The sequence below is a fragment of the Panthera uncia genome, chromosome X, assembly GCF_023721935.1.
Source record: "Panthera uncia isolate 11264 chromosome X, Puncia_PCG_1.0, whole genome shotgun sequence".
NCBI classification, from domain to species: Eukaryota; Metazoa; Chordata; class Mammalia; order Carnivora; family Felidae; genus Panthera; species Panthera uncia.
In genome coordinates, this window is record NC_064817.1 from 47,121,695 (window position 1) to 47,139,043 (window position 17,349).

Below are 17,349 nucleotides of genomic sequence, written 5' to 3' on the forward strand. Positions count from 1 at the left end.
ATTGCTATTCTGGCTTTCTTTTGAATCCATTTGAATAAAATTATATTTCTACATCCTCACTTTCAATATTCAGCTTTCTTTAGGTCTAAAATGAGTCTCTTGTAGGCTACATATAGATAGGACTTGTTTATTTTATCTATTTAGACCGAAGTCTTTTGTTTGGAGTCTTTAATATATTTACATTCAAAATGATTATTGATAGACATGTATTTAGTGCTATTTTCTTGCTTGTTTTGTTGTTATTTCTGGAGATTTTCTCTAAACCTTTTTCATCTTTTTCACTTCCTCTTTCCTTTCCACTCAAAGAGAACCATTTAAAACTTCTTCCAGGGTTAATTTAGTGGTCATGAAATTCTTTAGTTTTTGTTTGTTTAGGATTGTCTTTATCTCTCCTTCTATTCTGAATGAAAACCTTGCTTGATAGAGTATTCTAGGCTGCAGATTTTTCCCATTCAGCACATTGAATAAATGATGCCACTCCCTTCTGGCTTGCCACGTTTTTGCAGAGAAATCTTCAGGTAGCCTAATGGGCCTTCCCTCGTAATTTAAGGACACATTTTGTCTTTCTGCCTTTAAGATTTGCTCTTTATCACTGTATTTTGCAAAATTAGTTACAGTATATCTTGTGTTGGCCTGCTTTTGTTGATTTTGATGGTTGTTCTCTGTGCCTCCTGGGTCTGGATATCTGTTCCCTTCCCCATATTAGGGAAGTTTTCAGCATTTAAATTTCTGCCCCCTTTCCTCTCTCTTCTTCTTATAAGACTCCTATAGTACTAATATTATTACATTTGATGTAGTAACTACGTACCCTAAGTCTATTCTGTGTTCTATAATTCTCTTTTGTTCAGCATCATTATTGCCCATTATTTTGTCTTCTGTGTTCATAATTAATTCTTCGGCTTCTTCCAGCCTATTGTTCATTGCCTCATGCCTGTTTGCAATCTCTTTTACTGCACTCTGTATCTCTCATTGATTCTTTTTTATCCCTTTTATATTTGAGGTAAGCATCTCACTAATGTATTCTTTTCTCAAGCCCAGTGAATATCTTTATGATTTTTGCTTTAAGTTCTCCATCAGGCATGTTACATACATCTATTTTTGCTTAGAAATAGGGCTATGGCCTTATCTTACTCTTTTATTTGGGATCAATTACTCCATCTTGTCATTTTGTCTATGTCTGTGCCTTCTTCTCTGTGTTAGAAAAGCCAGTTAAGTCTTTTTCTTCTGAACATAATGCCATTAAGAAGTAAAGTTCATGTAGTGTCTAGGGTCTGGCATTTCAGGGGGTGTCTCTGGTGCATGGTGCATGTGCTTCTTGTTGTGTTTGGTTGCTCTATCCTGCAGGCGAGTCATCTGCAGAGGATTTCCTTGCCAACTGTGGGCACTATTTGTTCCCCGGCCTTAATGTGGCAAGTTTTATATAGGTGTGCTATGATCTGCTTGTGAAATAAACCTGACCACCTCCACTGGAACTGAGGTGGAATTTAAGAAACAAAACAGATGAACATAGGGAAAGAGAAGGAAAATAAAATAAGATAAAAACAGACAGGGAGGCAAACCATAAGAGACTCTTAACTATAGAGAACAAACTGAGGGTTGCTGGAAGGGAGCTGGGTGGGGACATGGGCTAAATGGGTGATAGGCATTAAGGAGATCACTTGTGATGAGAACTGGATGTTACATGTAAGTGATGAGTCACTAAATTCTACTCCTGAAACCAATACTACACTATGTGTTAATTAATTTGTACTAAAATAAAATTTTGGAAAGGAAAATAAAAAAGAACTGAGGTCCTGCAAAACTCTTTTCAGGAGACGTAGTGTGGGCTGGAGTTTGTACTGGTCTTCTGGGTGATGGTCCTGCCACACTGGGATTGATGCGTGCATGTGTGAGAGGAGCAGTCCCACCAGAGAGCAGGGGTGTTTAGCTTGGTGTATTCAAGTTAGGCAGCCTGTGTGTGTGCTGTGCTTCTTCCTGCAGGTGGCTCTGTGTTTATGCCTAGGGGCTTGGGAGGGATTGGCACAGGCTAGCTCCTTTGCTCTTGGAGCAGCATCTCCTTGGATACTACCTCTCCATGAAGCACTCAGAGATGAGTGAGTAATCTACCCACTCTGTGCCCCAGGTGTTCTTCAGATTGCTGTTTCTATGTGGTCTGCCTACATTTTTTTTTGCCTGATTTTTCTCCTGGAGCTATTTAGTGCTCTCTGGGCTCAATCCAGTCAAATCTACTGACCCTTACAACTCTAGGCTTTAAGCCCCATTGGTTTGGGGAACTCACTAAATTCAGTCCCTGTCATTTTCCAAGCCAATGGTTTTGGGAAACTTTCTCCTTGTGCATCCTCCTATGTGCTTTTCTTTTTCCCTTCTCTGAGACCTTAGCTCCCTCCCTTCCATAGCACCTGTGATCCATTTCTCCCTATAGCACATTTCTGCACTTCCTACATTCTTCTATGTGGCCTTTTCTCTGTTTTGTTGCAGAGTTTGTTCTGTCAGTCTTCAGGTTGAATCTGGAGGTATTTAGGATTATTGGCTTATTTCATTGTGTTCCTGGGAAAAGGCAACCCTAGTGTCCTACTCTACTATCTCTCCTTTCCTCTGCTCATTTTTTAATGGATTGTTTGTTTTCATTGTTGAGCTAAGTTTATTATACATTTTGGATATAAACCCATTATTCAATATATCATTGACAAATATCTTCTCCCACTCAGTAGATTGCCTTCTTGTTTTGTTGGTAATTTTCTTCACTGTACACATGATTTCTATTTTGATGTGGCCCTAATAGTTTATTTTCATTTTTGTTTTCCTTGCTAGACTAGACATATATGGAAAAATGTTGCTATGGCTGATGTCAGAGAAATTTCTGCTTGTGTTCTCATCTAGGAGTTTTATAATTTCAGATCTCTTGTTTAGGTCCTTAGTCCATTTTTGAGTTGATTTTTGTGGATGGCTTTAGAAAGTGATTCAGTGTTGTTCTTTTCCATGTAGCTGTTCAGTTTCCCCAGCACCATTTATTAAAGAAACTTTTTTCCTCATTGTATATTTTTGCCTCCTTTGTCATAGGTTAATTGACCCTGTAAGTGTGGGTTTATTTGGGGGCACTCTATTTTGTTCCATTTACCTGTGTCTTTTTTTGTGCCAGCACCATACTGTTTGGTGACTACAGCTTTGTAATCTATCTTGAAATTTGGAATTGTGATACCTCCAGTTTTGTTTCTCTTTCTCAGTATTTCTTTGGTATTGTGTCTTTTGTGGTTCCATACAAATTTTAGAATTTTTTTTTAGTTCTGTAAAAAATGCTGTTGGTATTGTGATAGAGATTTCACTGAATCTGTAGATTGCTCTGTATATCATGAACATTTTAACAATATTAATCTTCCAATCCATAAGCATAAAATGTCTTTTTATTTGTTCCTGTCATCTTCAGTTTTTTTCATGAATATTTTATAATTTTAGAGTTCAGACCTTTCACTACTTAGGTTAAGTTGATTTCTAGTCATTTTTTTTCTTTTGGTTCAATTGGAATGGAGTCGTTTTCTTAATTTAAGTTTTTTTCTATTTTGTTATTAGTATATGGGAATGCTACAGATTTCTCTGTATTAATTTTGTATTCCACAACTTTCCTGAATTCATTTATTCTAGTCGATTTGATGGAGCTTTTTAGGATTTTCTAGGTGTGGTATCATGTATTCTGCAAATAGTGACAGTTTAATTTCTGGTTTACCAACATGTATATCTTTTATTTCTTTTTCTTTTTTGTCTGATTGAAGTGGCCAGAACTTCTAGTACTGTGTTAAATAAGTGGCAGCAGTGAACATTCTTGTTTTCTTTCTGAGCTTAGAGGAAAACCTATCAGTTTTTCACCACTAAGTATGATGTTAGCTGTGGATTTTTCCTATATTCTCTTTATTATGTAGAGACATATTCCCTCTAAACCCACATTGTTGAGTGTTTTTATGTTATTATGAACGGATGCTGATTTTGTCAAATGATTTTTCTGAATCTATTGAGGTGATCACATGATTTTTCTCCTTCATTTTGTTGATATTGTGTCATGTTGATCGACTTGTGAACATTAAACCACCCTTGCATCTCCAGAATATGTCCCATTTGATTGTGTGAATAATCCTTTTAATGTGTATTTGAATTCAGCTTGCTTATATTTTGTTGAGGAATTTTTCATCTATGTTCATTAGGGATATTAACCTGTAATTTCTTATTTTGTGGTGTTCATCTGGTTTTGATATCAGGATAATGCTGGCCTTGTAGAATGAATTTGGAATCTTTCCTTCCTCTTCTATTTTTGGGATAGTTTGAGAAGAATGACATTAACTATTCTTTAAATGTTTTCTACAATTTACCTGTCATTCCATCTGGTCCTTACTTTTATTTTTTTTGGTAGTTTATTACTGATTCAATTTTGTTACCAATAATAGGCCTTTTTATATGTTCAATTTCTTTCTGATTAAGTATTGGAAAATTGTATGTTTTTAGGTATTTATCTTTCTCTTCTAGGTTGTCTAGCTTGTTGGCATATAATTTTGGGTAGAATTATTTTATACTCCTTTGTTTACTGTGGTGTCGGATCTTATTTCTGATTTTATTTCTGTTCTTCCTTTTCTTTTTCTTTTCTTGAATTGTAATGGCCAAGGGTTTAACAATTCTTTCCAATGTTTGAATTGGCCAGCTTTTGATTTCATTGATTTTTTTTTCTATTTTTAAGTCTATGTCTTTTATTTCTGCTCTGATCTTTATTATTTCCTTGCTTTAACTCACCTTTGGTTTTTCTTGTTCTTGTTTTATTGTTCCTTTAGGTGTAGTGTTAGATAGTTTAATTGTGCTATTTATTGTTTTTACTTTACTTTTCTTTCCTTTTTTAAAAGTAGTCCTACACTGCTATCCATTTCCCTTTTAGAACTGCTTTCACTGCATCGCAAAGCTGTTGGATCATTGTATTTTCATTTTCATTTGTCTCCATGTGGGTTTTAAATTTCTTCTTTGATTGCTTTTTGGCCAATTTTATTTTCAGTATGATGTTGTTAAGCAGCCGCGTTTTTGTGGTTTTTGTAGTTTTTTATTGTGATTGATTTCTAGTTTCATACCATTGTGGTCAGAAAAAATGCAGGGTATGATTTCAATCTTCTTCAATTTATTAACGCTTGTTTTGTGGCCTAATATGGGATCTATTCTAGAGAATGTTCCATGTGCACTTTGAAAAGAATGTGTATTGTGTTGGTTTTCAATGGGAGGTTCTTTGTATATCTATTAGGTCTAATGTTGCATTAAAAAACCTTGTGTATTTTTTGATTCTCCTGGATGGTCTATTCATTGATATAAATGGGGTGTTAATTTCCCCTAATATTATGGCATTACCATGAATAATTTTCGTTCTGCTTCTTAATATTTACTTTACGTATTAAGGTGCTTCAATATATGTAATTGTTATGTCCTGTTGTTGGATTGATTATGTTATCAATAAGTACTGTCCCTCTCTGTTACAGTTATTGTTTTAAAGTCTATTTTGTCTGATATAAATATTGCTATATGTGGGGGTTTTGCTTATGTTTACATGGTAAATATTTTCCAACCCTTCACATTCAGTCTGCAAGTGTTTTTAGGTCTGAAGTGAGTCTCTTTTAACCAACATAGAGCTGGATCTAGTTTTTACACTATTGAGCCACCTTATGTCTTTTGGTTGGAGGAATTGTGCCATTTACATTTTTCCAAGTTTTTATTTAAATTAAGGCTAGTTAAAATACAGTGCAATATTAGCTTTAATGGACAATTTTGTGATTAATCACATATACACAACACCTGGAGTTCATCACAAGTGCTCTCCCTAATCCTTGTCACCTGTTTTGTTGTTGTTGCTATTGTTGTCAAGTTTTGGTTTAAATTCCATTTAGTTAGCATACACTGTAATATTAGTTTCAGATATAGAATTTAATGATTAATTACTTACATACAACAACCAATGCTCATCACAACAAGTTCCCTCCTTCATACCCATCACAGATTTAACCCATCCTTCCACCTACCTCCCCTCCAGCAACCCTCAATTTTTTTCTCCATAGTTAAGAGTCAGTATTATGGTTTGCAGTTCCCTTTTGTCCCCCTATGTTCATCTGTTTTGTTTCTTAAATTCCACCTATGAGTGAAATCATATGGTATTCATCTTTTTCTGACTGACCTATTGCACTTAACATAATACAGTCTACCTCCATCCATGTCATTGCAAATGGCAAGATTTCATTATTATTTTATTGCTGAGTAATATTTCATTGTAAATATATACCACATTTCTTTAACCATTCATCAGTCAAGGGATATTTGGATTCTTTCCATAATTTGGATTTTGTTGATAATGCTGCTATAAACATTCGTGTTCATGTATCACTTTGAAATAGTAGTTTTGTATCCTTTGGGTAACTATCTAGTACTGCAATTGCTGGATCATAGGGTAGCTCTATTTTTAACTTTTTTTAAATGTTTCTATTTATTTTTGAGACAGAGACAGAGCATGAGCAGGGGAGGGGCTGAGAGAGAGAGGGAGACACAGAATCCGAAGCAGGCTCCAGGCTCTAAGCTGTCAGCACAGAGCCCAACATGGGGCTCGAACTCACAGAGATCATGAACTGAGCTGAAATCGGACGCTCAACCTACTGAGCCACCCAGGCGCCCCTATTTTATCTTTTTGAGGAATCTCCATACTGTTTTCCAGATTGGCTGCACCAGTTTGCATTCCTACTAACAGTGTAAGAGGGTTTCCTATTTCCTGCATCCTTTCCAATACCTGGTTCCCCTATGCTGTTCATTTTAGCCATTCTGATAGGTGTGAGGTGATAACTCACTGTAGTTTTGATTTGTGTTTCCTTGATGATGAGTGATGTCGAGCATCTTTTCATGTGCCTGTTAGTCATATGGATGTCTTCTTTGGAATAATTTCTATTCATGTCTTCTGCTCATTTATTAACTGGATTATTAATTTTTTGGATGTTCAGTTTTATAAGTTATTTATATACTTTGGATACCAACAATTTATCACACACATGTCATCTGAAAATATCCTATCCCATTCAGTAGATTGACTTTTATTTTTGTTGATTGTTCCCTTCTCTGTGCAGAAGTTTTTACCTTGATTAAGTCCCAATAGTTTATTTTTGGTTTTGTTTCCCTTGCCTTAGGATATATATCAGCTGAAAAGTTGCTATAGCCAATGTGAAAAAGGTTACTCCCTGTGTTCTCTTCTAGGTTTTTGATGGTTTTCTATCTCACAATTAGGCCTTTAATCAATTTTGAATTTATTTTTGTTTTTCCAATCTATGAGCATGGACTGTTTCCTAATTTCCTTGTGTCATCTTCAATTTCTTTCATCAGTATTTTACAGTTTGCAGAGTACAGATCTTTTACCACTTTGATTAAGTTTATTCCTGGGAATCATATGGGTTTTGGTGCAATTGTAATTGGGATTGATTTCTGGGTTTCTATTTCTGCTGTTTCAGTAATGGTGTTTATAAATGCAACATATTTCTGTACATTGATTTTGTATCTTGTGACATTACTAAATTTACATATCAGTTCTAGCAAATTATTGGTGGAGCCTCTCAGGTTTTCTATATAGAGTATAATGTCATCTGTAAATAGTGAAAGTTATAACTCTTCCTTGCCATTTTGGATGCCATATATTTCTTTGTGTTGTCTGATTGCAGTGGCTAGGCCTTCCAGTACTATGGTAAATAACAGTGGTGAGAGTGGACATCCCTGTCTCATTCCTCATTATAGAGGAAAACTCTGTTTTCCCTATTAAGGATGATGTTAACTATGGGTTTTATATAGATGGTCGTTATTCTTTTATTTAAATTTTAGTTAAAATACAGTGCAATATTGGTTTCAGGAGTAGACTTAAGTGATTCATTACTTACATACAACACCCAGTGCTCATCATAACAAGTGCCTTCTTTAATACCCATTACCCATATAGCCCATCCCCCACCCACCTCCCTTCATCAGCACTGTTTTTTTCTCTAACATCAAGAGTCTTTTGTGGTTTGTTTCCCTGTCTCCTCTTCCCCCCTTCCAATATGTTCGTCTATTTTGTTTCTTAAATTCCACATATGAGTGAAATCATATGGTATTATTCTTTCTTTGATTGACTTATTTTGCTTAGCATAATATTTTTAAGCTCCATCCACGTCATTGCAAATGGCAAGATTTTATTCTTTTGATAGCTGAGTAATATTCCATTGTGTGTATATACCACTTCTTCTTTATCCGCTCATCAGTCCATGGATATTTGGGCTTTCTCCATAGATTGGCTACTGTTGATAATGCAGCTATAAACATTGGGATGCATGTAAACCTTTCACTCAGTATTTTTGTATCCTTCAGGTAAATACCTAGTAATGCAATTGCTCATTTATAGGGCAGCTCTATTTCCAATTTTATGAGGACCCCCCCCCCATACTGTACTCCACAATGGTTGTACTAGTTTGCATTACCACTGGAAGTGCAATAGGATTCCCCTTTCTCTTCATCCTTTCCAACACCTGTTGTTCCCTGACTTGTTAATTTTAGCCATTCTGACAGGTGTGAGGTGATATCTCAATGTGGCTTTGATTTGTATTTCCCTGATGATGAGTGATGTTGAGCATCCTTTCAAGTGTCTGTTAGCCACTGGATATCTTCTTTCAAAAAGCGTCTATTCATGTCTTCTGCTCATTTCTTAACTGAATTATTTATTTTTGGAGTGTTGAGTTTGATTAGCTTCTTATAGACATTGGATACTAACCCTTTATCTGCTATGTCATTTGCAAATAACTTCTCCCATTCCGTAGACACCCTTTCAGTTTTTGGGGTGTTTTGTTTGTTTTATTGTTTTCTTCACTGTGCAGAAGATTTTATCTTGATGAAGTCCCAATAGTTTATGTTTGCTCCTGTTTCTCTTGCATTTGCCAATGTGTCTGGTAAGAAGTTGCTACAGCCAAGGTCAAAGAGGTTTCTGCCTCTGTTCTCCTCCAGGATTTTTATGGTTTCCTGTGCACATTTAGGTCTTTCATCCTTTTTGAAAATATCTTTTGTGTATGGTGTAAGAAAGTAGTCTAGTTCCATTCTTCATAATGTTGCTGTCCAGTTTTCCCAACATCTTTTGTTGTAGAGAATTTTTCCTTTGCATATTCTTTCCTGCTTTTTTGAATATTTGTTGGCCATACATTTATGAGTCCACTTCTGGGTTATCTATTCTGTTCCATTGATCTATGTGTCTTTTTTTGTGCCAGTATCATACTGTCTTGATGACTACAATTTTGTAATATAGCTTGAAATGTGGACTCATGATGCCACCAGCCTTACTTTTCTTTTTCAGAATTTTTTTGGCTATTTGGGATGCATTGTTTGTTCTAGTTGTGTGAAAAAATATTCTGGTGTTATTTTGACAGGGATTGCATTAAATGTGTGCTTACTTTGGATTGTAGAGACATTTTAATAATGTATGTTCTTCCAATCCATGAGCATGGGATGCTTTTCCATTTTTTGTGTGTCCTCTTCAATACCTTTCATAAGTGTTTTATAGTTTTCAGAGTATAGATCCTTGAACTCTTTTGTTAAGTGTATTCCTAGGTCTTATATATTCTTATATTTGGTACAATTGTAAATTCGATGAATTCCTTGATTTCTTTTCTTGCTGCTTCATTATTGGTGTATAGAAATGCAACGGATTTCTGCATGCTGATTTTATATCCTGTCACTTTACTAAATTAATATATTAGTTCTAGCAGTTTTTGTAGAGTCTTTCATCTTTTCTACATAGAGTATCATGTGTCTGCAAATAGTGAAATTTTGATTTCTTCCTTGTCAATTTGGATTCCCTTTATTTCTTTTTGTTGTGTTATTTATGAGGCTAAGAATACCCCTACTATATTAAATAGTAATGGTGAGAGTGGGCATCCTTGTCTTCTACCTGACTATAGGGGAAAACTCAGTTTTTCTCCATTGAGGATGATATTAACCATGCGTCTTTCGTATATGGCCTTTATGATGGTGAGTTATGTTTCATCCATCCCACTTTGTTAAGAGTATTCATCAAGAATAGATGCTGTGTTTTGTCAAATGCTTTTTCTACATCTACTGACATGATCATATGGTTCTTATCTTTAAATTTTTTTGATGTCTATTTATTTCTGAGACAGAGAGAGACAGACCATGAGTGGGGGAGGGGCAGCGAGACAGGGAGACACAGAATCCGAAGCAAACTCCAGGCTCTGAGCTGTCAGCACAGAGCCCGATGCGGGGCTCGAACTCACAAACTGTGAGATCATGACCTGAGCTGAAGTCATTCGCTCAACCATCTGAGCCATCCAGGCGCCCAGGTATGGTTCTAATCTTTTATTAATGTGTTGTATCATGTTGATTGGGCAGCAAATATTGAACCAGCCCTGCAGCTCAGGAATAAATCCCACTTGACCATGATGTATAATTATTTTAATATGTTGTTGAATTCAACTTGCTAGTATCTTGTTGAGAATTTTTGTATCCAGTTTCATCAGGGATGTTGATCTGTAATTCTCTTTTTTTAATGGAGTCATTGTATGGTTTTGAAATCAAGGTAATGCTGGCTTTGTAGAATGAGTTTGGAAGTTTTCTTTGTACTCCTATTTGTTGGAACAGTTTGAGAAAGATTAGCATTAACACTTCTTTAATGTTTGGTAGAATTCCCCTGGGAAGCCATCTGGACCAGGACTCTTGTTTGTTAGGAGATTTTTAATTACTGATTCAATTTGCTTGATGGTTATGAGTCTCTCCAAATTTTAACTTCTTCCTGTTTCAGTTTTGTTAGTTTGTGTATTTCTAGAAATTCGTCCATTTCTTTCTTTTTGACAAGTTTTTTGGCATATAATTTTTCATAGTATTCTCTTATAACTATTTGTATTTCTGTGGTATTGTTTGAGATCTCTCCTCTTTCATTCGTGATTTTATATATTTTGGTGCTTTCTCTTTTATTTTTGATGTGACTGGCTAGGGGTTTATCAATTTGTTTATATTTCAAAGAAACAGCTCTTAGTTTTCATTTGTTCTACAGGTCTTTTGTTTCTATATCATTTATTTCTGATCTAACCTTTATTATTTCCCATATTCTGCTGATTTTAGGCTTTATTTGTTGTTCTTTTCCTCATTCCTTTGGGTATAAGGTTGGGTTGTGTATTTGGGACCTTTTTTTTTTTTTTTTTCTTGATAGGCCTGAATTTCAGCATACTTAGCTCTTAATATTGCCTTTGCTGTATCCCAAAGTGTTTGGATTGTGGTGTTTTTTCTTTTCATTTGCTTGCATGTATTTTTTAATTTCTTCTTTAATTTCCTGGTTAACCCATTCATTATTTAGTAGGATGTTCTTTAACCTCCATGTATTTGAGAGCCGTGCAAATTTTTCCTGTAGCAGACCTCCAGTTCCATAGCTTCTAATAAAAAATTTTGGGATGGTTTGGTCTCAATCTTTTTGTACTTGTTGAGGGCTGATTTGTGACCCAGTATGTGATCTATTCTGGAGAATGTTCCACGTTCACTCCAGAAGATTGTTTATTCTGCTGCTTTCGGATGAAATGTTCTGAATATATCTATTAAGTCCATCTGGTAGTGTGTGTCACTCAAAGCCATTGTTTCCTTGTTGATTTTATGCTTAGATGATCTGTCCATTGATGTAAGTGGGGATGATAAAATCCCCTATTATTATTGTATTATTATCAATGAGTTTCTTTGTAATTGATTTATATATTTGGGTGCTTCATGTTAGGGGCAAAATATTTATAATTGTATACCTTTTTGTTGGATTGCTCCCTGTATGATGATATAGTGTCTATCTTCATCTTTTCTTTACATTGTTTGCCTTAATGTCTACATTTTGTCTAAGTATTGCTACTTGGGCTTTATTTTGATCCCATTTGTATGATAAATGTTTCTCCTCTCCTCACCTTCCATCTTCAGGTGTCTTTAGATCCAAAATGAGTTACTTGTAGGTAGCATATTGATGGATGTTGTGGGTTGTTTTATCCATTCTAATATTGTATGTCTTTTGATTGGAGCATTTAGTCCACTTACAGTTAGAGTAATTATTGATATATATGTATTTAGTATCGTTTTATTACTTTTTTTTTCATTGTGGTGTGGATTTTCTATGTTCTTTTCTTATCTTTGTCACTTTTTGTTTTTCCTTTCCACTCAAAGAGTTTCCTGTAATATATTTTGCATGGGTGATTTAGTGGTCATGAACCCCTTTAGGTTTTGTTTGTGAAACTCTTTATCTCTATTTCTATACTGAATGATAGCCTTGGTGGATAGAGTATTCTTGGCTGCAGATTTTCCCATTCAACACATTGAATATATCATGCCATTGGCCTTCAATATTTCTGTGGAGAGATCTGCAGCTAGCCTTATGGGTCTTCACTTATATATTAAGTATTTCTTTTATCATGCTGCTTTTAGGATTTTATCTTTATCACTATATTTTGTAAATTTAATTACAATATATATTGGTGTTGGCCTTCTTTTGTTGATTTTGATAGGAATTCTCTCTACCTCCTGGATTTGGATGCATGTTTTCTTTCTAAGATTAGGGAAGTTTTCATCTATCATTTCCTCAAATAAAAATTCTGCCCCTTTGTATCTTCTTCTTCTGGGACTCCTATGACATGAATTATTTGGTTTTATGGAGTTCCATAATTCTACTCTTTTGATCCAAAATTCTTCTTTCTCTTTTGTTCAGCTTCATTACTTTCCATTATTTTATCTTCTATATCACTTATCACTTTCTTTGCTTTTTCCATCATTGTGGTGATTACAACCAGTGTGTTTTGAATCTCAGTTATTGGGTTTTTCATCTCTCACTGATTCTTACTTAACTCTTTTATCTCTTTAGTAAGAGTCTCCCTGCAGTTTTCCATTCTTTTCTCAAGCCCAGCAAATATCCTTATAAAGGTGCTTTAAATTTTCTGGTATATTAGTTATATCTACTTCTGTGCATTATGAAAGCCTGTTTTTATCCCCCTGCTCCTAACAGTAATGGCTCTATGAAAAATAGGTCATATAGTATCCAGGCCTGTTGCTTCCTTGAGTGTCTCTAGGGTGTGCTGCATGCATTCTGCTGCTGTGTTTTGGCTGCTCTGTCCTTCTGGCCAGTCGTCTGCAGAGGGTCTTCTTGCCTGCAGTGGGCAATGTTTTGACCTTGGCCAGAGTTTGGAGAGTTTTGAGTAGGTTTCCTCTGGCCTGCTTCTTAACTAAGAACTGATATTACTTCCACTAGAAGTGAAATATTTTAAGCTACTAGTTGGGAGATATGATATGTTTAGTGCTTTCTGCTGGTCTTCTGGGGAAGGAGCCCACTGTGCTGGGACTTAAGAACAATTTCCTGAGGAGAGTACTAGCAGGATACAGGGGTGTGAGTCTTGGTATAAGCAGGTTAGGAAGCCAGTGTTGGTGCTGTGCTGTTTATTGAAGCTCATGTATGCTGAGGGGTGGCAGAGAGAAATGGTGCCAGCCAGCTCCTTGGTTCTCAGAGATGGGTTCCTGTGCTTGTTGCTTTCAGTGAAGCATTCCCAGAGGAGTGAATAATCTCCCTTCATATATCCCAGGTATTTTTCAGATCACCATTTTCACGCTGTCTCTGGGTTGTTTACCTGTCAGGAATAACACAGTACACTTTTGGCTCTATCCCAGCCAAGCCTGCTGCCTTTTAAAACTCCAACATTTAGGGACATGCTCTGGCTGGGGCCCGTGCTAATCTTCTGGTGGAGGGTCTTGCCACACTGGGATTGATGCAGCTTTGATCAAGAAGGGTATTCCTACCAGAATGTAGTCATGTGGGACTTGGAGCAAGCAGTCTAGCCACCCAGTGTCTGGAATAGCAGCCCTTGGCAGGTGGTTCTGCATCTATGCCATGGGGATGGGGAGAAAAATGATGCCCACTAGATCATTTTTCCCTGGAGAGGTGTCTCTGTGAATGCCACCTCTCAAAGATGCAATCCAAGAAAGCAGTCTACCCTGTGAGCCTTCAGTTATCCTCAGATGAAGCTGTCTGCCCATGGGTTGTTTATCTTCATTTTTTCAAGGATTAGAGCAGTGTCCTCAGGGCTCTATCTCAGATAAGCCCACCCATCTTTAAAAGTCCAGTTTTTCTGTCCTGCTGGTTGCAAGAACTCACAAAAATCAGCTCCTCCCATTTTCCCAGCCAATGGCTTTGAGGAAGTGTTTTCCTTTTGTGTTACTTTATGTGCTCCTATCTCACCTTTCTCCACCACCAGAGCTCCCTGTGTTCTGCAGCACACACAATTTCTCCCTGAAACCACATCTCTGCATTTCCTACATTCCTTGATGTGGCCTCTTCTCTCCCTCTGGTTGTGCAGTTTGTTCTGTCAGTACTCAGGTGGATATTATGGGTATTCAGAATTATTTGATTATTATTTATTTGTTTTCTAGGGCCTGGACAAGCATAGTGTCCTTCTATGTCACCATGTTACCCACCCTGGCCATTTACATTTAAAATATTTGTTGATAGGTTGGGTTGCCTGGTTTGCTCAGTCAGTAGAAAATCTGACTCTTGATCTCTGGGTTGTAGGTTTGAGCCCCATGTTAGGTGTATAAACTACTTAAAAATAAAATATTTAAAAATATATTTATTGATAGGCATGTGCATATTGCCATTATGTTATGTTTACTGTGGGTTTTTTTGGTAGTCCTCTTCTATTGCTTTCTTCTTCTCTTGCTCACTCCTTGTAATGAGTTTTTGTAATGTTACATTTGGCTTTTTATTCTCTTCAGTTTTTTGGTGTATCTATTATAGCTTGTGGGTTTGTGGTTATTTTGTGATTTAAGTATAGTATCCTATGTATATAGTAGTCCATATTAAGTTGATGGTCATTTAAGTTCAAAAATTCTAAAATTTAAAAAAAAACTTATGTTTTCTACTCTTTTTTCATATGTGTATATATATGTATATATATATATATACATATGTATGCTGTCATATTTTACAACCTTTTAATAATTTTATTGCATCTAAATATGGTTATTTCTTTTCCACTTAAAGAAGTCCCTTTAACAATTCTTGTAAGGGTTGGGGGGAAGTTCAGATGGCATAGAAGTAGGTGGACACTGGGCTTCTCTCATCCCTCAAACACAGCTGTATTGATGTCAGATCACTTGGAACACCCAGGAAATTGAACTTCAGAGTGGCAGAAGGATCTCCACAGTTGGAGAGAGACAGCTTGGCTGGTGTGAGGTGCATGGAAGTGAATTGAGAGAGAGAAAAATAGCGGTGCTGTGGAGAGGAAGGAACACTTTCAATGGAGAGAAAAAAAGGCGAGAAAGAGAGAGGGGTTGAGAAACTGCAGCATCAAGTTAACATAAGAGGAAAGCCTCTCTGGACCACAGACAGGCGAGCAAGAGGGAGTCTTTTGTTGTTTTGTTTTTTTCAAGCAGTGTTTGGAGCTCAAACTCTGAGGTTTTGGAAGTGCACAACTTCATATGGTGTGCACTTCTGGGGAGAAGGGAGCTGGGATTAGAGTGCATAAGTTGGTGTAGAAATCTCCAGGGTACACTGGAAGAGCACATTCCCCTTCCTGGAGTGCTTTTGGAGGAGAGTTTATTGCCTTCCCAAGGACAAAAGATCCTGGAAGTGCCAGCAAAAAGCCTTTCATCAGCAGTGTGGAGAGGCTCTACTCCAGAGAAGGAGAGCAGATCCATGTGGTGCAGGGTGTTTTAAGATTGGGTATTGAATCCCTGGCATGTGCCATAGAAAAAACACAGGACAGTTGTGGGACAGGGTGAGCTGTTGCCCTCGCTCGCTATTCCATGAGGCTTGCCTGAACAGTGGGAGATTTGAGATACCCTGTCCGAGGATGAGAGATTGAGGTGGCACCATTTTCCCCCCAACACCAACACAGTGGGAATTCAGAAAGCAAAACAACAGACCCCAGTGGAGGTGGGACCCTCTTACACCAAACCCTGCCTTCCTCCCCATGCTGGTCAACTGCTTATTTATGGGACAAGACTGACTCTGAGCCAATGCAGTGGATCTCTCCTCCAGAAGTACAGCACAGCTAGCACCCCCATGTACTAGGTTCACTAAAAATCAAGTGCTTTAAAACGACACAGTTTTTTTTCTTTCTTCTTCTTTTTTTCTTTTGGAAAGAGGCTCATAGTTTCTTGTTTGATTCTTTCCGTTTCATTTTCTCTTTTTTGTTGGAATCAGGCTTTTTTATTATTTTCTTTTTCCTTCTTTTTTTCTTTTCTTCTGTTTATTTTTTTCTTTTTTTCCTTCCTTTTTTTTGAAATAAACTTTATAGTTTTTTGATTCTCTGTTTATTTTTTTTGTTCCCTTTCCTTTTGTCTTTTTTTTTGGGGGGGGACCATGCTTCCCCTCCTATTTTTTCCAGAGTTATTTCAACAAATAAATCAAAGCACACCTAGTTAAAGGTCCAAACACTCAACCACTGCAAGCAAGGAGGAGGTATTCAGAGGACTGACCAGTGAGAAGGAGCAGTTAAAACACAACAGTAGAGCACACACAGCATACAGCAGGAACACTTCTTGAAGTGCCAGAGCTGGGACCATGTATGACTCCCTTTTAACATAAAATTACTCTCAGGTGCTGGAAACATAACAAGCTTTTAAAATATGCTAAACACAGAAACTTACCCACAATAACAAGAGAGAGAAATTCTCCCCAAGAGAATGTCAAGAAGATATGACATGCATACTTGCTCAAAACAGATAGAAGCAATATATCTGAGCAAGAATTTAGAACAACAGTTATAAGGCTACTAGCTGGGGTTGAAAAAAGCATACAAGACACCACAGAAACCCTTGCTGCATATATCAGAGACATAAGAAGTAGTCAGGATGAAATAAAAATGCTATAACTGAGATGAAAAACAAACTGGATACAGTGACAATGAGGATTGAAGAAGCAGAGGAGAATATAGGTGAGACAGAAGAAAAAATATGGAAAATAAGCTGAAAAAAAGAGGGAAAGGAAATTACTAGATCTTGAGGGAAGACTTAGAGGACTAAGTGCTCCCATGAAATGAAGCAATACTATATCATAAGAGTCCCAGAAAAAGAAGAGGTCAGAAGGTTTATTTAAACAAATTATAGCTAAGAACTTCTCTAATTGGGGAAGGAAGCAAGCATCCAAGGCCAAGAGGCACAGAGAACTCCCCTCAAAATCAATAAACAGAGGTCAACACCACTATATATCAGAGTGAAACTTGAAAAATACAAAGATAAAGGGAGAAATCTGAAAGCAACTAGGGACAAAAGAGCCTTAACTTACAAGGGTAGATATGTAAGGTTAGCATCACACCAGCC